Raw genomic sequence first — 27,458 nt, 5'->3', positions numbered from 1 at the left:
ATTCCTGTTGATGGAAACATAAATAGTCGGAAGTACATTTCTATTCTTGATGAAAATCTTTGGCCTGTGATTGTCCGACACTTTCCAAATACTCCTTGGATTTTACAAGAAGACAACGCCCTCTCTCATGTGTCACGGGAAACCACTGAGTGGAAGAATAACAATAACATCAGAACACTTCCTTGGCCATCTCAAAGTCAAGATTTAAATGTAATAAAAAATGTATGGAAAACTATTAAAACCCAGCTTTCAAGACGTTTAAATGAAATCCAAAACCGAGGGGACTTAATCCGCATCGTCAATGAGATTTGGGCCGGCTTGCCAGTTTACTATATTCAGACCCTTTACAACTCGTTACCACAGAGATTACGAAGTGTAATGAGAGTAAGAGGACAGATAACAAAATATTGAAAATTTCAGGTATGTACCTCTTTTAATTTTTGAGATATACAGATTTCTAAATGTTCATAATTCACAAAATGTCACAATGACGTCGCCATTATGAGACAATACTTATGGCCACTGACTGTATATATATATGTTTTGTTGGTCAGAATCTCATGGTGCCTAATTCTTAAAGGTTTTATCTGTTGTGTTATGGACTGTGGTGCTTAATTCTAGGTTTTATATGTGGTGTTATGGGTGGTGGTGCTTGTGGGTCAGAATCTCATGGTGCCGAATTCTTAAAGGTTTTATCTGTTGTGTTATGGGCTGTGGTGCTTAATTCTAGAAGGTTTTATATGTGGTGTTATGGGTGGTGGTGCTTGTGGATCAGAATCTGATGGTGCCTAATTCTTAAAGGTTTTATCTGTTGTGTTATGGGATGTGGTGCTTAATTCTAGAAGGTTTTATGTGTGGTGTTATGGGTGGTGGTGCCTGTTGGTCAGGCTCTGTATGGTGCCTAATTCTCAAAGGTTTTATCTGTGGTGTTATGGGTGGTGGTGCCTGTTGGTCAGACTCTGTATGGTGCCTAATTCTTAAAGGTTTTATCTGTGGTGTTATGGGTGGTGGTGCATGTTGGTAAGAAACCTTATGGTGCCTAATTCTCAAAGGTTTTATCTGTGGTGTTATGGGTGGTGGTGCCCGTTGGTCAGAATCTGTATGGTGCCTAATTCTTAAAGGTTTTATCTGTGGTGTTATGGGTGGTGGTGCCCGTTGGTCAGAATCTGTATGGTGCCTAATTCTTGAAGGTTTTATCTGTGGTGTTATGGGTGGTGGTGCCCGTTGGTCAGAATCTGTATGGTGCCTAATTCTTAAAGGTTTTATTTGTGGTGTTATGGGTGGTGGTGCCTGTTGGTCACAATCTGTATGGTGCCTAATTCTTAAAGGTTTTATCTGTGGTGTTATGGGTGGTGGTGCCTGTCGGTCAGAATCTGTATGGTGCCTAATTTTTAAGGTAGTCACACTCTAACTCAGACTTCCGGTAAAAAAAAACAATGTTAGCCGAGTTACAATGATATGCAGGTACTCGGCAAACATCGTAATCTCGACCGGAGTTATCCTCGATGGACAGAGTTGTCTGCCGTCGCAGCGCCGTCTGTAATGGCGGCGCCCGTTGAATCGGAGTGGGATTTGAAGGGCAGATTTGTTTCGACTAAAAGAAAGGCTACTGTTGATAAAAAGAAGAAGTGTTCTTTGAAATCCGATCACAGCTATTATGACGAACCTGTCAGAGTCGATGACAAGCCCGATTCTACACGAGATGGCTGGAAACAGGGCCGGCAAATCATTGAACTTGACGTGTTGTTATCTCGCTTGAAGTTTTGTAAACAGTGCAGATTGGGGCCAGTACCTCTAACTTATGATAACATTTTCGGTGAACTTCAAAAGGGTTTAGGGGGATATTTATATGTGTAATGCCAGAACCATGACTGCGGATATATTAACCGTGTGCCGTATGGAGGAACCCACACTGGGGCTCTGTGTTTCACGATCAACACCAAACTCGGGGTTGGTAAGTACATAACATATTTCTAATGATCAACAGAAGCAATTCATGTTTGTGTTCACATGTATGCTGATGCTTATTTTATTACCTCATTTCCATCCATTTCCTTTTTAAAATGAATTTAACCAACTCTGAAATTGTTTTAAATTGTTTTTAAAATTTCATGAAAAATTAATACTAGAAAACCTACTAGCAAATGATTAGGTTGATTAATTGATTAACATGTATGGTGCATAAGCATTGGACATTATTATAACATGGATACATATACTTTACTATCAGCATTGATAGACAGTCTTGGTGGTCCTGATAGAGTGAACAATTTCCTGTCAACGTTGAATTTAAAGCCTATCAGCAATCCAAACTTGAAGAAAATTGAGAGAATTCGAAGGGCAGGGGGTTTCATCGAACAAGTTGCAAAGATATCAACGGAGAAAGCAGCTAATGACGCTTTTCAAATGGAAATGGAGTATGTACCATGTGATATTTCATATAAAATCTACTTTGAAAAAAAAAAGATATATAAAATGACATTTATAAGAAACATGTTTCACATTCATAAAGCTTTTAATTTCTATGAACTGAAAAAAACGCAAACATTAAATATTTGTTAGATTAATTTCTAATATAATTATTAACATTCGCTTCAGTGGAAAATCAATTTAACTTACGTATACACTGAGTTAATATTTTGATGAAGTAACTTTTTTTCCCCAGAGATATTGCTAATGAGGAATCTACCTGTACATTGGCTCAAAGTGATGTTACTACCGCTGATGACTTCCTTGAGGATTCAGGTACATGGGTGTTGGCAGATGCATCCCCAAGTGTTAAGTATGTAACATGATATATTGCTATTGAATGTATCTTCCATATGTTCATTTATAATACAGTGAAACCTCACCTAACGACCACCTCAAAATTACAACCACCCCGCTATTACGGGCACTTTTTAAACGAACATTAATGTTCGGTTATTGCCATCAAGAACTGGACTGAGAAATATGACCATATTTGGTAGCCACATTCACCAATACGCCATCTACTGTCTGTTTCAATGAAATATGGCTGCCCCCATTGCCTTACGCTTCAAATAATTTACTTGCAAAAACATCTTCGTTTTATGTAGTAGTTTTACCGAAAATGTTGAAATGTATTCAGTCGATGTTTTCAAGATGCATACGATTTGAGAAATGCATAACGCTAGCGAAATGTGAAGACTAAATGAACCTGAACTTTGCGAATAACTCCAGGTCAATAGGGCCTATATTTATGTAAACAAATATTGCGCAGGCGCATTCGTCTCTGGATGTTTAGAAAGTTTTGCTCTTCCGTGTTCATTCCAAAACGGCTGACATTATAGCATCGGTCTGCAAATATGTCCGCGATTTACTTAAATGTGTATTATATATATTCTAGAATGTTACATCATTATCAACTAGATGAGTATTTATATAATTTAGAGAAAGAAATATATCAATAACGGCATACGAGACGATACATGGAATCATACTATACTATATAGGTTACTGTATTTCCATTTTCCTTTGATGAAAACGACCAATAAATCAAATGCAAATGATAATATCTTGTTGCCATGTGCACAGGATTGGTTGTTGTAGGCGATACTTAGAACGTATTTACTGTTGTAAGGGAGGTAACTGCAAGATTACGGAAATCAAACGTTAAACCAATTTGATTGGTCGATTCTTCCATGACTTTGGCAATGGGTTTACAATCGAAGTGACAGATAACTACGGCAATATTCAGATGATATCAACAATAACACTTTTAGATACGTGTGGTCGGCAGTTGTCATGTTTAAAATGAACAATTATATAGCTTATTTTTATTTCGGCAAAGTCGAGAATATTTACTGAAACGGACCACAGGTGAAGCAGACTTGGAAATACCGAAACGAAGAAAAATGGGGCTTAATTATAATATAAATTGGCATTATTTTTAGAGAATTGACCCACATATATGTTTTTCAATGCCTAATTGTATCATATGTAAAATATTAGAGGTTTACGAATTTTAAATTAATTTTTCATTTGCGAATCGCGCCCCGATTGTCGTTAGAGTTGAATTACCGAAATGGCCGATAGTGGACCCAAATCGATATTTTTAAGAGAGAATGGACCCAATATAGGATCTATTAATCTTTGGTGTGTGTATAGAGACCATATGCATTTTTTTCCTTTACCTGGAAGTATTTTGAAAGAATTTGCAAAATACCGAATTCACGATCAAATTTTCGATTGTGACGAACTACTGAGACGGTGTTAAGTTCATGTTAAGTCAATCTGATTGAAATCAGCTGTTACATATGTACACTGTACACATGGCTACGTTTACTATGCAATACGCCTACGTAATTTTTTTTCAAAGACGGAAAACGGAAATCCGGATTGTCTAAAAACAAATGCAAAAAGACTTGTGATATTCACTTAATTTGACATTCAGCCATTAATTATTATTTGTAGTTTTATAACTTCTGAAATAGTGTGATCGATTCTCTATATAATATTGCTGTGGAACTTGTGTTATTTTTCAAACAAATTCATTTTGATAATTTGTTAATTTAGAACGTTCATCAAGTCATGATCAAGACTTGAAATTCTCGCTACACCATACTTCAAACACAGTAATCAATGAATTGATAAATTGAAAATTGAAGTCAAGCAAATGAGTTAATATTTACCTAAATAATTATTCAATTATATATATACAACACATGTTCAGATGACTATTTGTGCCATACCGTTATAAGATTTCAGTTACAATTCTAAAAGTCAAGCAAATGAGTTAATTAAATATTTACCTAAATAATTTTTCAATATACAACACATGTTCAGATGACTATTTGTGTCATATGCTGTTACAAGATTTCAGTTATAATTCTAAAATTGAATTAGTATGTAAATATATGTTATACTGTCAATATCCACAAAGCGAGTGTAGTCTACTGTACTCAGTCATGCCGGTAGATAGCGGTACATATACGTACTGCTTACATCTCGTGCTTACTTGTGTGAACTATAAATCAATAACAAAAATGGTTCATATATTTCTATATATGACTTCACAAATTATGTGGTGTCTGAAGATCTGAATGAAGTGAATAAACGATGTATTAAATTATTTTTATGAAATATTCAAGTCATAGATCATTCTTTTTTTTTAAATACTGATTTCAGGTCCATTTTGGTAATTCAACTATAACGGCAATTAAAATACTTCTCGTTTTTTTTTAAAGCCGGAAAACCGAAATCCGGATTATCTAAAAACAAATGCAAAAAGACTTGTGATATTCACTTAATTTGATATTCAGCCGTTAATTGTTATTTGTAGTTTTATAACTTTTAATATATATTGTGATTGATTCTCTATATAATATTGCTGTGGAACTTGTGTTATTTTTCAAACAAATTCATTTTAATAATTTGTTTATTTAAAATTTTCATCAAGTCATGATCAAGACTTGAAATTCTCACTACACCATACTTCAAACACGGAGTAATCAATGAATTGATAAACTGAAAATTTACCTTAAATAAATTTTCAATATACAACACATGTTCAGATGACTATTTGTGCCATGCTGTTACAAGATTTCAGTTACAATTCTAAAATTGAATTAGTATGTAAATATATGTTATCCTGTCAATATCCACAAAGCGAGTGTAGTTTACTGTACTCAAAGTCATGCCAGTAGATAGCGGTACATATACTTACTGCTTACATCTAGTGCTTACTTGTGTGAACTATAAATAATAACAAAATGGTTCATATATTTCTATATATGACTTCACAAATTATGTGGTGTCTGAAGATCTGAATGAAGTGAATAAACGATGTATTACATTATTTTTATGAAATATTCAAGTCATAGATCATTCTCTTAAAAATATTGATTTCAAGTCCATTTTGGTAATTTTACTATGACGGCAATCAGGCCTAGAATGGCGAATAAACCCCTAATATTTTACATATGATTAATTTTGACATTGGAGAACATAAAATTGTGTCCATTCTCTAAGAACTGGTAGAATGTACAGAATAGAGCTTCATAAATATATTCTCAAAATTACTAATTACCCCGGTAAATATAACATTTTACATAAACCTCCCATGACTGATGGTGAACTTAAACTTGCAAATCTCCTGTGTCATTCCAATTTTGATATGTGTAAATATATACACGTACTGTTATATATATAGTTATAGATATGGAATGCTTCACAATTTGCATACAGTTATGGAATCTTATAACACCCCCAAAAATGTTCTCACCACATAAAGGTGTGATTTGTGCAATTACATTGCTGAATTGTGTGGTTCAGTATGATTGGATGATCAACATTGGAAAAGGACAATAAATAGGGAATGTGTCGTCCCATCGAATGGACTGTAATCTTTGTGATCAGGTTTGAAGTTGAAAATGAATCTTGAAGTTTTCTTTTCCTGTTTGCTGAATTATTCGATGAAGATAGTCTTTATCTGGTTGTTATTCTTTATCACATTGTTTACAATACTGTAATTATAATAGAAGTTTATCTTCTCATATACAGATTTATTAACATCAAATGATTCCTGAACAAAAGGAGTCAGGTTTTTTTGTTTTGAAGTACCATAAATGCTTGAGTACAGTTTCAATAGGATACATTCCTTATTCGGGCCTTGATTAGCAGCTCTGGTTTTGGTTTTCAGTAATTCTTTATGTGTGTTTCATCATATTTAGTTGAAATACAACTATGTATGCCAAACTAACGATGGAACTAGCCTAAATTTAGTGCATATTAGAAGTTGGCATCAATAAGGTCACAGAGTCCGGGCTGTATTATAACTGATGATGGCTTCCCGAAAGAAAGAAGACATATTTTATTTTCATTGATCCAAGATAGATCAACAAACTTCCAATTTCAATTAGGACCTTACAGAAACATGCATGTGTACAATCAAATCAGAACAGCTGCAAACATTTCAAATTATTTGCAATTAATTCCTAAACCGATATCAGTAAATTTATCAACTTAAAACTAAGAAGATTACTGATTTTGCATTAAACAATAATGTTCGTTTACAGTACTTCCAGTACTTTGATTTTCAGTCCCGATTTTTTCTCTATATATCTTTGTATTGGTCGCTTCACTATTACGACCACCTTGGGCAGTCCCAACGACCACTAATTAACGTTAATTACTCCCACAATTACGACCAGTTGGTCGTGACTAAAAATGTACCTGGTGTGTAGCGAGCCGTGAACAGCTTACGGTAATGCGTGTCAAACTAGCCATTGACGTGTGTATACGTAATTATCGATCTTTTGTTTATTGACCAGTGTATTGACAGGTGAGTAGAATGGCTATTAATCTCTTTGAAATCTTCGCACTGACAGGAAGGTAAAATAAACATCCATTCTTTCACTGTTCGTAACAAGCGAGCATGTGCCGGGTTTTGGTTTGTAGACATTTGTTTACCGTTATGGGTGATCGCCCTTCCTAGGTGGCGCTGTGATGGATTAAATACACAAGTGATCAGATTATCTATCTGGGCTTGAAAATTGTAATAACCGTACATTTGTTTATTAATTATGGTATTAAAATAATTGATTTGTGGCTGTTGGTCGTTTTAAGAACCGATTGCATACAGGTGAGTAAAATAAACATCGTATGTTTGCTTTTTTTCTGGTCAAGCGCAAGTGTTTACAGCGATCTTGATGTTTTTGTATCAATGCCGAATAGGGTGTGTAGCACGTAGGTGTTATTAAAACTTGAAAAAATATGTTTGGTTTCAAATATTTCAGTAGAATTATGGTATTCTTTCTAACTTAATTTCTATTTTCGCTCATGATGGCCACACCACGTATACGTAATGAGTTATCACTAAAAAAGAAAGTTGAACTGATTAAATGTAGCAATGGTCGTAGTCCGAATTTTCTGACGATCTTACTACGTAGGCAGATCTTGAAAGGCGATATTAACATCAGAACCTTTCGGATTACAATGGTTGTAGCCAGCGACAACTTGCTGAACAGTTTGGGATCGGCAAAACACAGGTCCAAATTATATAAAAATATTATTCATTAAATGAAGATTATTATTAATCAAGCTGTAAGAAACAAACAATTGTCTTTGTTTTTGTGTCGCCTTTGAAAAAGGAGACATATAGGTATTACTTTTCGGCGTCGGTGTCGGTGTCGGCGTCGTCCGGAAAATGGTTTTCGTGCGATAACTTTAGTAGTTTAGAACGGATTAATTCAAAACTTCATGGGAAGGTTCATTACCATGATAGCTCGGACAAGTTCGATAACCAAAATTATTCGCACCTTTTTAAAAGAGTTATAGCCATTTCATTTTTTGCGAAAATGGTTTCCACTCAATAACTTGAACAATTATTACAGGATTAATTTGAAACTTCATGGGAAGGTTCGTTACCATAATACTGTGGACAAGTTTGTTATTGTTTTTTTTTATTCAAGTCCTAGTTTTAAATAGTTATTGTCCTTTAATTATTCGCATACACAGGCGACACCTCCACTTCCGTGGAATTCTTGTTATTTAAAGTTAAGACTATGCCATTATTTAGCCAAATCTATACAACTTGCACCGGAGTTCAGTCAATTAAGAGTTACGGTTCCTGATGGTCTTGCTCAATTTGGTCAACCTCGGTATTGAGACCACCTCGCTATTAAGACCACTTTGACCCGGACCCCCAGGTGGTCTTAATAGTGAGGTTTTACTGTAGTTATCAAACCCTTCACCTGAATAAAATAAATAATATTTACATGTATGAAGTTTCCTGTATATGTTTTCCTGTTGACTACACTGTAAGTATTGTATTGAGGGTTTCCAAAGTATATATTGTTTGGCTTATTTTCAGACAAAATATCAAACACATAGAAAAATTGCCCCCTGTATATTGGACACACCTGAACCAGTAACAGCATCTAAACAAAATGCAGCTACAACTTCTTCCCATTATGATACTACGAGTCAACCCATCTTGAACAGGTTTGTACTTAAAATATAAAAAGTCAGTTTTTTGACACAGGGGTAACCCTGAGTCATAGGGATCGCTACGAAAACCGGAAATGGCAGTGGTAAAAAGACAGGTACTGCCCTCTACCGGGCTCTCTGAACAATATTACAATACACAAGTTTTGCTTCTGCTGAATGGAAGATGTGAAATAATTACTGTAGTTAATGTGGTTCCTACAAATTAGTCATAATCATATTATTATAACATCATTTCTTTCTTATTTTATTGTGTAAGTATATTTTTGTGTGTTTGATGTTTACTTTCGAAGCTAAAAGCTAACCTGCCATACTGGATATATATGTTATCGTAGGGTTGACCTACATAGTAACTTCACTTCGGTTCCGATTATGTAATAAATACACAACACGTGCTGCAAATTGCCGGTAATACGCCAAGTTACCTTGGATTCATATATTCGATGTAGAAGGTAGAAGTATTGAAGTGATGGGGAAAGATTGACGTGTAAATATGGACTTCGAAAGATTACCGATAGAACTAGTGCCAGTTTGTCCGCGCTATTTTTAGATCTATGGAGTTTTGTTTGTAAAACATACTGAATCGGCCCGGATATTAAATCCGGAAAAAATATAAGCGGCCTAATTTATTTACTCATTATTTTATTTAAACGCTAAAAGCGTGTAAATTTACGCCACTTTGTGTGTAGCTTTTATTAGAAATATATTTTAATTATTGTGTTTGCTTTATTAAATGGAATATCACAGTTTAAATATATCCGGACATTTGACCCGGTCGCTGGTTTGTCTGTCAGTTTTGCCTTGTGACCCGTATGTTCATCGAGACATATTTCACCCATCTTGTTTACCGTCGTAGACTTTCTTTTGTGATTGTAATATAGAATCTACCTGATCAGAATACTATGCAATGCGATAATTATATATTGGTAGCTATTTTCAGAGATGTGTGCTGTTGTGAAAATGCAAACGATGCGGTTAATGTGAGATTTTCCCCACGCCGTTAGGCGGCAGGCTTTTTTGAACACTTTGTGTACGGACTTACCTGTTTGGAATCAGGTCAAAATTTAAAAAAAAACACACCGGAGAAGGCTAATACATAATACCTTTATAAGAATTTATCAACAGTGAACTAGGCAGGTGAGGCATTGTTTTCTCATTCAACAAAACATTTCCTGAGCAGAATTTCGAACTCGAAAAGATCGATACCAGTACTAGTACTATACTGTAGACCTACTGTCAGTGGTGATATTTTACAGCGGTTCTTCGCTGTCATACTGCCTACAGACAAGCATAGATATATATATCCTTTTGAATAGAATAACACCCCGTAATAATGATAGTATACACAATAGCCTGATGCTAACAAACCGTTTGAGATCTACGTTTTTCAAAGCCAGCTAGTTTTCATTCAATTTCGTTGTGATGAATGCCTAATTAAATGGGATATCAACACTTTAATTTGTATAATTTTATGAGTTGACATTTTAATCTACATTAAAACACCTGATACACATGAATTTCATTTTAAGAAAAGTCTATTTTTGGAAATGCAAATTTTATATCTCAAATCTAGATTATAGTGTAACAGAAAAATAGAATAGAAATAAGAACCGACCTATATCTACTCTAATTTTTTGACATCATTCTATTTTTATTAGGCCTAGCTGATTAGTCATAACGTTGCCATACCAAATAAACCCAATAGGATAAAATAAATGAAATGTGGTCTAGATCTTGCACAAAAAAAACATTGCCTCTAATTCTAGCTTTTAGAGCCACAACCTCTTGCATCTTTGCTAACTAAGATATGTTTCAATGCTGCTACATGTACAGTTCATCCACTCCAGTTGGGCATTCTAATTTTGAAATTGATGATTTGATATCATCAATTTCAAAATTAAGTAAGTTATAGCTACATTCAGATCTCACTAACATAAATTAACATTAAATATATGTACATACATATGTATCATGCAGTTACAGTTATGTATATGGTACATATACTATTGTGGAGAATATTTGATGTAATGTGCTTACAAAAAAATATAAGTTAAAAACAAAATTTCACTTCAAATTGATTTGAACTGTACATGTGAATGAATGTGGTTTTTTTTATAGATAATTTGTAGCTACACAGTATGGAGTGTAAACATATAACATAGAGTGCTATATGAAAATCATGTTCACTCTAATAACAAGTATAACAAGTCTGAGCTGATATGAGCATGTAATTCTAAGTTTTGAATGCTAATTATAAATTAGTTTGATGTGCCCGCCAGTGATGCCAATGCATATGCCGTATATATAATGGTATACCCTGCCCTGTCTACATCCGCATTGTCGAGCATACCCAGGTGTTTTTTTGTACTTATATATTAATTACACAATTGAATATGTTTTAATGGAAATGAAGTGTAACTAGCTCAGTAGCTAGTTTTTTATTCCGATACAAAATGATAGATACTGAAACCTTAAACCTATAGTCAAAGATGATTAACATCTAGTTTATGTTATCATAAAGACAGTCTTAGGAATTAAAATTATGTGTAAATCATGCAGGTGAAACATTGAGATCTATAGGTTATTCAATAGGTTATTATTCAACCCCTCCCGCCTTCCCTTCCCCCTCCCCTGCTGATACGGGTGCGATACCCTTTTATTACCTGGACAGTTCAGGCCTCAGGGAATCTTTCAATACACTGCATGGTCAATTATAGTTTCACAGGCATGTTGATTATATCTTCCCAAGTGTGAGGAATTAATCTTAAAATATGGTAGAAATAACTTCTATAACTGTGAATGTATTAGGTGGCTAAAAGAGTAGGATGGAGTAAGAAATATGTCTTATTGTCCATGGCCAGTAAATCTATATAAAACAAACTATGATAGCAAGGGTAAGCAAATGAATATTTCATACAACAAATTGAATCTAATTAGTCAATCATATATAGTTCATAATCTTACATCAAGGAAAAGCAATAATATAAACTGGTGATGGCGTCACTTTTTTGTTTTTTTTAAAAGATATAGATCTATAGAAGACCACATAAGAATGGAAATCATCACATTTTACTGTGCCCTGCACTCACAATTTCTTGCATATTTTGTAACATGTAATTAACCATTGAAAATATCTTAAATCATTTTTTTCTTATTTTATGATATCAAGTTCATGTGGAATTTAATTTGCATAATGAGGATTTTGGAATTATAAAACATAAATAAGTGAAAGCGTTATGTTATAGCATAAATATAACAAGATTCTAAAAAGTTGAATGATAAGCAACCTTTGTGTTGATTATTGAATCATATACAGTTTATTCAAGTGTCTTCAATATTTTGATTTATGTCTTACATTAAAAGATTAATATCCAACTCAGACGGCAATTGGACCGTGATTCATGAATGATTACAAAAACTAATTTGAAGTACTTCTAGGTCAAATAAACCCCTACTATTTTACATACAATACATAGTCAATACAGTTGTGCAACATGAAGAACATTTAGGTCCATTCTCTGAAAATGATGCCAATTTTAGGCCCAGTTTCCTCCGTTTCAGTTAATACACAAGTCCGTTTGGCCAACTAATACAAGGGGCGCAAGTCCTGCACCCTCCAAGTCCATTAACCTTCTCCAGGTTGATACCGTTACCCTATCAATCAAATTAAGTAACTGATAGATCTATAATGTGTACAAGACAGAATGGAACAACATACACCCGTACTTTGCTTGTCATTAAGATGATTGGAAGTGATGAATATTTACAAATTATTCTTCAATTGTTGGATAAATATTAAGTAAACTTTATACTCATCACAAAAAGAAATTGTAGCTGAAAGGTTCTTGCTTTTTCTAACTGAGTCAAAATATAACAAACAAAGGGCCATAACTCGTAAAATATATTCAAATGAAATAAACGCAACTTCATGACATGGCATACCCAGTTTGAAAAAAAGATGGTTATTGATGGCGGGAAGAGACCTCCGAACAAACCACATAATGCCTGAATTAAATAAGTTCCACAAAGGGCTTATCCTCTGTCCATATCTCTAGTTATGTTGTCAAATCAAACTGCAGTTCAGGAAAACACAATTTTATGTCATGGTTATGAAACATACCAAGTTTGAAAACTTTGAAGAGATTACCAAACAAACCACAATTTAATGAAGTTCTAGAGTGGGCCTAGTACACAACTTATGCCATGGTATATATGTATACTAAGTTTGAAAGAAATGGATTATTTAATGTAGGAGGAGGTCTCCACACAAACCCAATGTATTTGCTACACAATGATCATATTTGGCAAATATGCAATACTGTTACTCAAAAAATGTGAATGACGACAACAAAGCCCATTTAATTTGGCTTTGGGCATTCGAAGGGATAATGTAACTCCAAAACGTTATATATGCCGAATATCTGTAAAGCAATGTTTTGACACCTTTTAACTCTTAGACGTGCACCAAAAAAATATTGTTTTCACATAATCGATAAAGTTCAAAGCATGTCAAAAAGCAGCTTTTTGTCACAAAATGTATTAATTTGACATGTGACATCCATTGATAAACAGTGCTAGTCATATGACATTGATGTTTATTGATCAACTGTACTAGTCATGTGCCATTCACATGTATTGATAAACAGCTAACACCAAAACTACTAACATTTGAAAACCAACGTAACCGAAACTGGGGTGACAACATTAGCTTTCCATCTTCTTTGAAGAAATTAACTAATGAAATTAAAAAAATGATTCCAGCTCTACATCTTTTTTGAAAAAAAACGAGCTAATAAAATTCAGAAAATTATTCAAAGCAGTGACTTATACTGTCATGCGTTTTAAAAACATCTTTCAAATTTTCAATGACATGTTCCAGATCACAAAATATTACATAGTCAGTATACATATCCACTCACAGTAAAATCCATACTTAGAATTATCCAATATCAATAATACTAATAGCGAATCTAAATATAATATCAAAGCATTGTAGCCAAATGATCTCCATAGAATAGAAACTAGATAAGAGATGGCCTGACTGGACTGGTTTGTGTTTCTTGTATTTTTAGCTCACCTGGCTGAAGGGCAAGTGGGCTTATGTCTTGGTGCGGCGTCCATCCGTCCGGCATCAATTTTTCATTTAAACAACTTCTCAATAAGCAAGAGGCCCAGGGACCTGATATTGGACCTGTAGCATGCTGGGGTGAAGGGCTACCAAGTTTGTTCAAATAAATGACCTTCACTTTCATTCAAGGTCACAGAGGTGAAATAGGCTATAATCTTCCAACGACTTCATTTCAATAACCAAGATGCCCAGGGACTTGATATTGGGCCGGTAGGATACTAGGGTGAAGGGCTACCACTTTTGTTCAAATAAATGTCTTTGACCTTAATTCAAGGTCACAGAGGTGAAATAGGCTATAATCTTCCAACTACTTCTTTGCAATAAGCATGGGGCCCAGGGACTTAAAAATGGGCCTGTAGCATGCTGGGGTGAAGGGCTACCATGTTTGTTTAAATAAATGAACTTGAACTTCATTCAAGGTCACATGGGAACTCCATTCAAGGTCACATGGGTCAAATAGGCTATAATCTTCAAACAGCTTCTTCTCAATAACAAAGAGGCCCAGGGACGTGATATTGGGCCTGTAGAATGCTGGGTCGTAGGGCTACCGAATTTGTTAAAATAAATTACCTTGACCTTCATTCATGGTCACAGGGGTGAAATTGGCTTAAATCTGTACGCAATAATTTTGCGATAGCCAAGAGTCTCTGAAGCCTGACATTTGGCAAATACCGGTATTATGCTGGAATGAAGGACTAGAAAATTCTTTGATATGAAAAAAGAGGTAATCAGCATAGTATGTGTAGAAATTACCTCAATCAACGTCAAAGTTGGTGTAGAGCCAGGTGAGCGATACAGGCCCATTGGGCCTCTTGTTTGAGAGGTACAGTATGTATGATGTGGACAAAATTGAGATATCTTCTTATTCTCTCATGCATGTAAAGACACACATATATATAGAAAGGATTTATTTTTTGGAAATTAGAAATATGTCTGCAAGACAAGGAAGTCCTCCCTCCTCCTGAGGATTTCAGTTGGTCGAATTTGATTTTGTGACGGGACATTTAATCTTTATGTGTCCCTGCATTCCATTGTGCTATTTTTGGCGAAGTCCTAATGCTTATATGTTACTTTGCCTATGAATTAAAAATGTTCTTGGCATTTATAGCAATTACTTGTTGCAACCAAAGAAATTAAAAACAAATCACCCGTTTCCGGCAGATATGTGTAGAATGTTGGAATTTGTAGCATAAACCATCTACTACTTGCACTATCAATATATTATTTTGGTATTAGTGTACCGAGGTATTTCCTGACAACAAATTCTGTAGGTTAATTCACCAGTGCAATGTGTGGATACATATATTACATAATCAATATATTTATTATAGCAAAGATGTAATCAACACAACAAGTATTGTTTGCTTATGAGTGTATATATTGAAACAAATTTGTGCAAACCTTACAACCATATAGTATGGAGTTACTTCCCCTTTAAATATGCTAGAGGTGTAAATGCCATTTCTAGTTTTCAATATAAGCCAGTTACCATTTTATCATATTAAAAAAACATTTTGAATCCATGAAATAGTGCAACTATTTTCATTATCATAGTCACGAAAATAGTATTTGGGTAAAGTAGAGTACTCGACTTTTCAAATTACATTACTACATCTTACAACACCCAAAATAAGCTCCGCCTACCTCTCTCATGACTGGAAAAAAAAACATGTGCACCCCTGACCCCTGTGTCTTCAGTACTTACAGTACTTTGATTGATATGGAAGAGGTAAATAAACTATACCCTGAAAGCCGTGAATTTGTCTAATCTTTTAAAATAAAAATGTGTTTGTTTTTTTACAGAAATGATTTAGTCCCAGGTATCACAATTTTTATAATAATAGATATGAAACAATAGAGCTTGTGTTTTTGTAAAAAAAAATATAGCATGTCTATCTTTTTCTTCATTTGCAGTAGTACTCTCACTCCAGTCAACTCCAAATCCTTGCCCACAGCAGAGAGGAAACACAGAAACGTTTCGACGAAAAGGATTGCCCAAACCACATGTACAACTCTAAGGAAGCTTCTTGGTCATTTCCCAAGCAAAACAAGGAAAGGAAAAAAATGCAGTGCAGATACAGCCTGGCACAAATGTGGATTTGACAGTCTGACATGTAGGTATCTAGATATTTGTTCATGATAAGTATATTGTTTCTGAAGGTCTGCAAGATAGGCTCATGTTATATTCTGACTAAAGTAGTATTTGTATTATACTTTTGATTTTTCAATTGCTTTCATACATGGAAAATGTTCCTTTAAATAATATTGTCTTTAATATTATTAATTCTGTGTGCAGCACACACATTTTTCATGAGCAAGCGGATTACGGAAAAAAAGTTGTGAAGGCCATAGTTTTACATCGTACTTGTTCAGTTTGTAAATGGTTGAAACGGAACCGTCCAGGTGTTAAAGTGAGAGTTCATCGCTGTGTGCATAATCTTTCTGGAAGTGCTCGCTTGATGGAAAGTGCAGCAGGTGTGCAGGGCATCCAAAGACGGGACACCAGTGGAAGTATTGGAAGGTGATGGGGACAATACCTTGATCTCTAAGCTCAGAAGTGACCATGGAATCAATATGAAAAAAAGTCTGGGCAAGAATCATGTGATAAAGAATATTGGCAAGAGCTTGTATGCTCTACATCATGAAAAAGGTGAAAAACTTAGCAAAAATGTCATTATCCACATACAAAAGTGCCTAAGATACTGTTTTGCTAAAAATCAAGGAAAACCGGATGATCTGTGTGATAACCTTACAGCTCTTATTCCTCATCAGTTTGGTGATCATTCCAAGTGTAAGCCAGTCTTCTGTGGATTTCTTAGAAGACCTAATGAGACATACCATCATAGAAGTCTGCCGTACAAAATCAGCACTAAAAGACAGTGCCCTACGTCATCGTCTGGAATTACTGTTTGAACCCATTATTGCTCGATCAGTTCCATAGATCTGGGATCTTCACAGCAATGTGAACACGCAAATAAAGAGGTGACACTTAGGGCTCCTAAATACCACCGTTATGGTGCTTCATACTCACTGGACTTTCGTGTGCAAGCCACCTTAGCTTTCATCAATGACGGCAGGAATTATATAGCTCAGGTATGTTAAAAAAAATGTTTCAAGTTTGAAAAGTTAAATTATTAACAATGAGTTTTATGTTCAAAAGTTCATGTTCTAAATGTTGAATTTTATTTTTCAATTGTTGGTCAATGCTCTTGTTTCAATGTTTTTGTATGAAAATTAGTTTTTATTTCTTTCAGAGGTTGTCCTTTATTAATTTTGTTGTTTTATTTCTTTCAGAGTTTGTTTGTTTTTTTTATTTCTTTCAGAGTTTGTTGTTCAATTTGATGTTCAACCAAGCTTGTAGATCTCGGGCAGTCTACAATTCAAGGTAATGTTGTAAAGTTTATAAAAAAATCTTTTTTTTTTAATGATAAGATCTTTTGGTTGTGAGTTCGAAACCAACATGTGGCAGTTGCTATGTACTTACTGTAGCCTGTAGGTTTGTGTTTTATTCTGGATACTCCTGCTTTCCTATACTATCAAAACCTGCATGCCATGATATGAAGAGATATTTTAGTGAAAGTTCTATGGGTTTGCTTTTTGCCATGGGGAAACCTGTATATAAATCTTGAAATAATAAGCAATTAGCATAAAACCAAAACTAATTTGGTGAATCATAATATGCATATATAGGTCAATAGATATATTTCTTATAGCAATAATTTTTAAGTCAACAGTTACTTGTATATTGAAATGTTTTGTAGTTTTTGTTCTTGTTTAATAAGTCGTGCATTTCTCCATTTTTAGGTAAACACAGTGGCAGGGATTTCCCCAGGTTTACATACAGAGAAGTATACTGCAAAGAGACAGAAACGTAGACTTCAGTGGGATCAACGAAGGAAGCTTCCTTCATATAAACGTAGGAGACTCCAGTTGAAGGAAGAACGATCTGTGACACAGTGTGCCAAGGAATCTCTACAGGGGGACACCTATCAGTCCGGTAAATATTTTGTGTCAAGCTAGTTCTTTGTATTCCTCATGTACCAGAATTCAATTTTAGCCTGTGTTGGTTATTCTATTTTAGTCTAAAAGATAACGTACATTATAACAAAACATGGGGTACTCTGACTCACTGTTGACATGTTATTGTTAGTGTCAATATGATTGTATTATCATAAATCAGTTTGATGATAATTTCAATGTTTTATGAAAATTTAATTTGATGATAACTTTTTTTTATTTGCAATTTTAGGAATTGGGTTAGAGGAAAATATACGGAACAAATACCAGAAGCTGTTCCAAAGGGCCTTTTCAAAAGACTAGAGCCAAATGGTCAAAAGGTGACATATATCACATTTGACTTGGAAACTACAGGTCTTAGTAAGTAAATAAGAGCATACATGTACACAATGAATGTTTCGATCAATAATTCATTTCAAATTTGATCAAACTTACAATATATTTTTTTTTTGGTGCTTCTCTCTACAAAGTACCACAGTCTGGTTTATATTCAAGTTTATTTGCTATGATTATCTAATGTTGGCATACGTCATATAATTTTTTTTATATCATTTCTAGTAAGAGGACAAGCCATGCCCCATATTACACAAATTGCTGCTCGTGTAGTTGATAGTAGCGAACCATTCAACTCGTACATGTTACCAGCTGTAGCTATCGAGGAAGAAGCTGCAAAGATAACTGGAATCCATCTCAACAGTAGTGGCGAGCTGATAGTGAATGGAAGGAAGAAGGATGCTGTTTCTATTCAGGACGGTCTAAATCATGTTTGTAAATTTCTGGAAAAACATGAAAACCCTATACTTATTGCACATAATGGCAGAAAATTTGACTTTCCTGTACTTGTAACTGCAGCAAAAAGTGTGAATATGTTAGATCAGCTTTTCTCATGTGCATTTGGATGTGTAGAGTCACTCAATGTGTTCCGTAAGGCCTTTCCAAATATGTCAAATTATAAGCAGGAAACCCTTGCCAAATCTCTGTTAGGAGATAATTATAGCTATGGGGCCCATGATGCATGTGAGGATGTCAAAGCTTTGTGTGATTTGCTTCAGAAGAAAGAGGTAAAGGAGAACATTCTGCTGTCAAATAGCTTCCTCTCAAAGCTGTGTACAAGGGATTGTTGTTTGCATGGGAAAAGTCTAAAAACATCAAATCACTTGAAGTCCTCATTTCAAGTGGTGTTCTAAAGAGGCCGACAATAGAAAATGTGGCTGGATCGGGTCCGACACTCCAGCATCTCTTGTCAATTTACAAGAGAAATGGTGAGGATGGACTCAGATCAACTTTTACACACAAAACTGTTGATGACAAACCCAGAGTGACCAATTGCAAAAAAGTAATGGATGAGGCAATACCAAAACTTGCAGAATTCCTTGAAAAGCGTGTTTCTTCTACCTAAGTAAAGTAGTATATACTACCATACGGGTGTCTCAAATATATTCAAATTTTCCATATTCATATACATTGTACAGTTATGAAAGAATTTCTGCATGAAAGTGATTTTTTGTCTTCAAAATAAAAATATCAATACACGAAAGGTTAATATATTGCTGAATGTTTCATTTTGTCTTGGCGGTATAACTCGTAAATGACAGGAAATATTTACTATGAAGAATTTATTTTTCCTGTAAGTGACTCGTGTTCACATGAAGGTGGGTTTTTTGCTATAAAGTCAATTCTGTGACATATGCTATCATTTCATAGCAGAACCCCCCCTCCCAGTTTTTTTTAGGTTTTTTTCAAAGAGTATTGCTCTTTTTATCTGACAGACATTTTTTTCCCCCTTATAAGTGACTTATATTTGCATACAGATATGTATTCTGGTGAAATAAAGTGAATTATGTGAATTATGTAGTTTTTGTATGTTTATGTACTCTAAAATTGACATTTATGATTGAATTGGACAGATGGAAGATTATGTGAATATTGTTCGTCACCATTTTTGAGTGCTAGTTTACACAAATTGTATGGATAGAACTTTGTGTTTTTGGTTTTAAAATGTTAACTAGACCCCCAGGAATGTTCTGAGTGGTTTATTTGCAAAATACTTAATTAATGGTATTATTATTAGCGATAATGATATCTTGTGATTTCAAAAAAAGGGGAGATAATCGAAATAAAATTCATATAATGCCCAAAATATATATGAAAAATAAAAAACACATTTATATTTCATATCATAGAGTGAAGAGCTTACCTACTGATTTGAATTTATAGAAAAATACTATTGGATTTTTTTTTCTTTTATGAAAATTGTAAATTAAGCTACGAAATGATCAGTTGTCTTCAGTCATGGATTATCCCCCTTATTTTGACCCTTAAATATAATTTTTCTGGATAGAATTGATGCAAATAGATTGTTTTACCAATTTATGCACAAAAATGATGAATAAATCACATTTCAAAAATGTAGTAGTTAGAGTTTGACTACCTTAAAGGTTTTATCTGTGGTGTTATGGGTGGTGGTGCCTGTCTGTCAGAATCTGTATGGTGCCTAATTCTTAAAGGTTTTATCTGTGGTGTTATGGGTGGTGGTGCCTGTTGGTCACAATCTGTATGGTGCCTAATTCTTAAAGGTTTTATCTGTGGTGTTATGGGTGGTGGTGGTGGTGCTTATTCAGTAAATCCATGGTGCTTAATATAATTGCATTGATTTTGTTTGTTTCTGTGTTTTGGGTTATGGTGCTTAATCAATAATGTTTAAATATCAATATTGTGAACACCTATCATCATTCTAAATTAACATTAATGACAGTCTTTTCTATAGAGGGTGCCAAGAGATGTCATGAAGATCCCTCTAGAATACCATGCTGAATATTTAAATATTTCATAAACAAGATAAACAAGAGCAAATTATTATCTGAAAGCTTTAGGATTAAATGGTTTTAGAATTCACTTATATTGAAATTTAACATGATGAAATAAACTGCAATGAAGAATATTTACTGGGTTAATGTAACAATGGACAGTGGGGTTCTCTTTGTAGCAGTTGGTGACTTCCTCACTGAACAGCATACAGGAGGCCTGTCACATGCCATCCAGAGCAAATAGGATAAAGTGCACCAATACAACAACACAGACCGAGGTTTGATTAAAACATCAATTGTAGTCTCCCTTTCTTCCAGGTTTGACTATACTGTTTAACAGATGAAACTGTTTAAACATGTTTTTCCATATTAAAGGAGATTACAAAAGTATTCTATATTATCTGTTTTAATTTGCAATAAATACTTAATAGAAAATTTGGCATTCATACAGTCTACATCAGTTAAAAAGGAATTTCCTCTATTTAAGATGTTTATAAACCAAAAAGAGTTTGACTTGAAAAGATTAATGATTTTTCGGTATTAAACTTTTATTTTTAACAAATTTACAATTTCTGGGTTATACCTGTCTGGATATATATGCTTTGTAATTTTATACATCAGACATTCCTCTTACTCATAAAAAAACTTTCTGATTGTACATAAATACTCACTGGCATCAGAAAGTATTTGTAGCTCAGTATTCTGTACATAGCTAGTATCTTTTATGATAAGTCCTGATAATGTTACTGGAAAAGTGTTTATTGAATTGACAATAGTTTACAGGAAAAACATTTTTCAGTTTCTTTTGTTTTTTTTGTTTGTTTTTGTTTGTTGCTTACCTGGTCCAAGAGGACCAGTGAGCTTACACCATGGCCCGGCATCTGTTACCCAACCATCTTCAACCGCTGAATGGATTTTGACAAAAATAGGTGAAGTGAAATCAATTCTGTGGGTCTGGCACCCAAGGGCCTGTGGGGCAGGGTCCAATATGGGAAATACAGCAAATTTTTTAAAATCCTCCTTCTGTAGGAATGAAACATTCGGGTCCATATTTAGTCTACAGCATCCTTGGGTGAAAGGGAATCAATTTTGTACAAAACTTGCATTGGAATTGTAAGTCAACTGGTCAGAGATCAAGGTCAAAGGTCATGGTCAGGGTCTCATTTTGTATATTTTCACTGGTGAACATTTTTTTTAGACATTATGAAGGAAAGTTGGTCAGAATTAAACCACAGGTCAGGTTCACTTGCGCAAAGGCCAATGTAAATTTGTACCTTTTCACAGATGGTCATTTTTTCATGACATTATAAAGAAAAGTTGTTTGGAATTAAACAAGATTTCAGCTGACCAAAGATTAAGGCCATTGGGTCAAATTTCAAGGCCATGTGAAGAACAAATTTGGTCTCTGACAATGACCCTAGATTAGAAAAAAACCAAATCAAGATTTACAATTGAATATCAGGACATGCTGATGTAAGCAGGTGGAAGGAAACAAGAGTCACAGTCCTTGTACTTGCAAATTGATTGGTTTTTTTTTCCAAATTTCACATATGAAACTGAACCTCAGCTATATGGGCAGATGGCTTGTTAAGAATATTATGTCATAATATCCAAGTGAACAATACAGGTTCCATGGGCCTCTTGTTTAATATCAGCAAGAGGCCTATGGGCAGTAATAGTCTCCTGCGTTATGAAGAGAAAAGGTGTTGGCGATATATTTTCCATTTCACATATTGAAATTGTATATATAAAGGCATTGGGGCAGCAAGTCTGCAACTGGTTAAGATAATATTATCACACTATTTTAAAAACTTTTTGTTGATAGTGTGGCACGAGGTCTGTGTAAGATTATGAACCATTGTATTAATACTTTTTTTTTTTTCACTTTCTTTATTTTTCCAAGTTCACATATATAAACACATTGCTACAGAAACAAAACATGGCTATTTGATTAATTCTTACTTCTGCTTACATATATTCTTTTACTGTCTAGTACAAAATATATTTTCAATATTACTTAATATTATTAATTATTAAATAGATCCAGTGCTGTGCTGATAGAAATCCATCTTTCTCTTATTCGGTTTGCCTTTGTTCGGGGATAAAATATCACACTTTGTTTTTCAATTTCTTTATAGTACATAAAAATTGGCCGGATCCCTTCAATAGATGGGATAGTATTTTTACATCTGCAGGAATAAATATACTTTTTCACAAGTAAAATACAAAAATTAATAACATCAAATTGAGAGTCATTATAATACAACCTAACAGGACTGAAGTACAATTCATATCAAACAATATATTTAAATTAGTTATAAATCTATTTTTTATGAATTCCCATAGAACACGGACATAAGGGCATTCCCAGAAAAGGTGTTCAATTGTTTCTCTATTAGCCATACAAAAAGTACATAGTTCACTTTCAACAATTTTCATTTTACATTAATCTAGAATTTGTATAAATAATTCTATGAAGCAACCTAAATTGAAAAGTCCTTATGTTTGTATCATCTGACAACAAAAAAACTGACTTAAATATCAGTTTCCAATCTTCCAAATTAAATACAGTTCCTAACTTTCTATTCCATTTTTCTACGACTTTGTTTGGAAATTCCTGCTGTTCACCAATAAGAAGATTATAAAAATGTTTAGCCACTTTTTTGTTAGACTTAAGCGAAGTAATTAAATTGCCTTCAATATTATTTAGTTTTCTACCATTATTAATAATATTTTGTTTCCAGTTCCTTGGAATAGCAGAGAGTAGCCCTTGAAAGGTTATAACATTAGTATTTATATTATACTTCCACTGGAATTCTTCAAAAGATAGAAATTCTCCAGTCTCATTTACCAAGTCATTAATGAAAAACACATTGTTCTTTATCCATTTATAGTATATAACATGTTTATTATTTACAAGAATTTTATTGTTTAACCACAATGGTTGAGATAATTGGTCATTCGGGGTTGTGGGAGGTACACGTGTCAAGGAAGCCCATATCTTAATTACATTTTGCCAAAATGTGTTAAATTTACATGAAATTTTCAGTAATCCTTCACTATTCAGGTCCCAAAGTTTATCTCCTCCCATCTTTTCCACCTTACTTAATAGTAATACTTTCCAACTGGAATAGTTTTCTGGATTCAATAATTTCTTTATCCATGTTATTTTTTGAGCTTGACAATATTTTACATGCGGCATTCTTAATCCCCCATTTTCATAAGTATTTATCATTGTATTTCTTTTGATTTGATTTTTTTTTTCCCGACCATAAAAAATTGAAAAAAACTTTTTGTAGATTTTGGAGAAATGTTTCTGGTGGATCTGGGAGTGTAGAAAATAAATGCGTAAATATTGGCAGTACTAGAGTTTTTATAACTGTAATTTTTCCCAAATAACTCAAGTTTCTAAAAGACCAATCATTTAAGAGTTTTTTAACAGATGCAAGTTTTTCTTCAAAATTATGCTTAGTGATGTCTTCCCTAGTCAGATCAAAAGAAATGCCAAGTAGTTTAAATTTCCCACTATGGTTCCATTGAAGACCTCTCTCTCGTAAATATTCCTCACTACAACCCCGTTTAACCCCAATCCATAATAAGTGGGTTTTGTCCAGGTTTGTTCGTAAACCAGAACAGTCTGTAAAAAGATCAAGTGTGCTTAGTGTGTTATCTAATGAAGTTTCATCATCATCAAGGCATAACGTTGAATCGTCTGCATATTGACTCAACATATATTCAGAGTTTTCTATATAAATGCCCTTTATATTTGGATTAAACTTAAGAGATGAACTAAGAAGTTCTATAGATAATATAAAAATATATGGTGATAAAGGGTCTCCCTGCCTAACTCCTCTTTCAATATTAAAGAATTTTGACATATGTCCATTATTAGAAATAAAACTGGAACAGTTATTATAAAAACATTTCATCCATTTTCTCAAATTGGGCCCAAAACCTTGAAATTCTAATGTTTTTTGAATAAATGGCCATTCTAGGGAATCAAAAGCTTTCTCAAAGTCCAATAAAATGAGTAATCCTGGGATGTTATTTTCATGTGTTTTTGCAATTATATCTAAAATAAATCTAGTACATTCCCCTATGTATCTGCCTTTTACAAACCCTTTTTGTGAATCACTAATAAGTTTATCTAAGTATGGTTTTATTCTATTTGCAATACATGAGGAAACAATTTTATAATCTACATTTAAAAGTGATATAGGGCGCCATTTTTTTTAAAAACAGTTTTGATTTACCTTCTTTTGGAATACAATTTATAATGCCCTGTCGCTGTGAAATAGACAGATATCCCTTTTCAAAAGATTCATTAAAAGAGTTAATAAGGGGGTTGTGAATATCATTCCAAAAAAATTTATAGAATTCAACTGTAAATCCATCTAAACCAGGAGATTTTGAATTTTTCATATTTTTGAGTGCCTTTAAGCATTCTAATCTATTAATAATGCCTTCCATTTCATCTGATTCCTCAATACTTAATTTATAATTGTAAGGATTTCCTTCGTTAAAAAAAGACTGCTTATGCATTTCCCCTAAATGGGTTTCTCTGCTTCTGTACAACTCTTTATAATATTTCACTTGCTCTTCCATAATTTCTTCTAGTTCTAAAATTTCTCTATTTTCCTCAGTAATTATTTTCGGAATAAGTTTTTCTGTGAAATGTCTTTTTTCTAAATTACAAAAATATTTTGTACTCTTCTCTCCTTCAACTTTCCACCTTGTTTTTGCCCTAATTATCATACCCTTAACTTTATCTTCCCTGATTTTCTTAAGTTCACCCTCTACTCTAATAACCTCAGCTTCATTTACATTTTCCCCTTCACCCAAATAAAGATCTTTTAACTTAAGTTCTAATTTTCGTTCTTCATCTACTCTGATTACCCGGTATTTTCTTATGTGAACAGTATTTTATAGCTAACCCACGTATCATTAGCTTAATTGTTTCCCAAAGTAGTTGATAATCTATTATATATTCATTTTGGGAAGCATTATCATTATTTCTATATTGGTTAAGGGTGTCGGAAATGCATTCTTTAACTTTTGTAACATATATACTTCATCATATAGTAAGGAATTATTGAATTTCCAAGTTCCCAAACCGTGTTTTTGGTCAACAAATTTAAAAGAGACTGAAACTGGAGAATGATCTGATCTATAGCATAATCCTATGTCAGTATTTGTAATAAATGGAACTAAATCAGAAGATACTAAAAAGTAGTCTAATCTAGCCTGTTTTTGGTAGGGACCCCTCCATGTATACCTTTTAACTTCAGGATTTTCTTCCCTCCATATATCTAAAATATCTAGGGAGGACATCATTTCGTGGACTCTAGCTTGACTTCTGGGGTTATTATTCTGTCTATAATTAAGGTTATCAAGATCATAATTTAGGGACACATTCCAATCTCCACATGCTATAATAGGATTATTATCTAGAGTTTCGAGTTTTCGCTGTATGTTATCGAAGAAGGCAGGATTATCCTCATTAGGACCATACAAAGCTAACAGAGTTATTTTTCTATCAAAGAGTTTAATTTCAAGGATTAAGAAATTACCATTGGTATCTTTAATTTCCTTCAAAATCTCAAATTCAAATGTATTATTAAATAGAATAGCTACACCCCTACTATTACTGGAGAAAGAGCAGAATTTAGACGTATACCCCCATTCAGTAGCCCAAAAATTTTCAACATCTTTAGAAGAATGTGTATCAATAAGTATCGTTATATCATATTTTTTTCTGCAGTTAGTAAAAAAATCTCGACGCTTTATCTTATCAGACGACAAACCCCGACAATTACAGCAACCGATTTTAAGATTATCATCCATTATTGGTAACACACAAGCTTATTACTTTAAAAAATACACATTGATAGCAGCACAGCACTGGTTCATGATTTTTTTCTAAAGTGAACTTTTTTACAATCAACACAGAAAACTCCCCGTTTCCCCACCCCCCTCCCCTGATATAAACATAAAGAAACATTAAAGTGGCCAAGATTTTGAAAAACCACACTGGCTCACTGTCTTATTCACACCTGACATCATTCTTGCGAGCGTCTTGTACCTACATCTGATCTGCTCAACAGTTTATAAAAACACTCCCGGAAGTTGAGACTTGCTAATACTAAAATATTATTGGAACCCAAAACCTGGTCTATATTATCCGGACTCTGTTATAAATTCCGGTACCGGATCATAGTATAAAGATATGGTATTTCCATCTGCACCCACACAATATAAATACTGTATGTCTGATACTTAATTATGTATTGAGATTATCTTATAATATTGATTAAATGTTTACATAATGTACATTCAGGCTCATAGTGCTTAAATTAGTGTATTCTAAAAACCTATCCATAATAATTGTACATGTCTGTACACGCATCCCAGACTATGTTGATTCTGAAATATGTATGTCAATGTGATTATGAAAAGAAAGTACGAACTTTCCTATTGAAACACATGTGTATCCGAGTATAACACTCCCGGAAATTGGACTCGCTAATACTAGAACATTT

The 27,458-nt window shown here is 33.8% G+C and overlaps 1 pseudogene; it reads left to right on the top strand.

Annotated features, from left to right (window-relative positions):
* Positions 1-799: 799 nt before the first annotated feature.
* LOC117345329 lies at positions 800-19,959 on the top strand (annotated as a pseudogene).
* Positions 19,960-27,458: the final 7,499 nt, after the last annotated feature.

Source organism: Pecten maximus, chromosome 16 (assembly GCF_902652985.1).
Source record: "Pecten maximus chromosome 16, xPecMax1.1, whole genome shotgun sequence".
Classification (NCBI taxonomy): domain Eukaryota; kingdom Metazoa; phylum Mollusca; class Bivalvia; order Pectinida; family Pectinidae; genus Pecten; species Pecten maximus.
The sequence above is the reverse complement of the archived record's forward strand: the minus strand, read 5'-3'. Positions and strand labels throughout refer to the sequence as shown.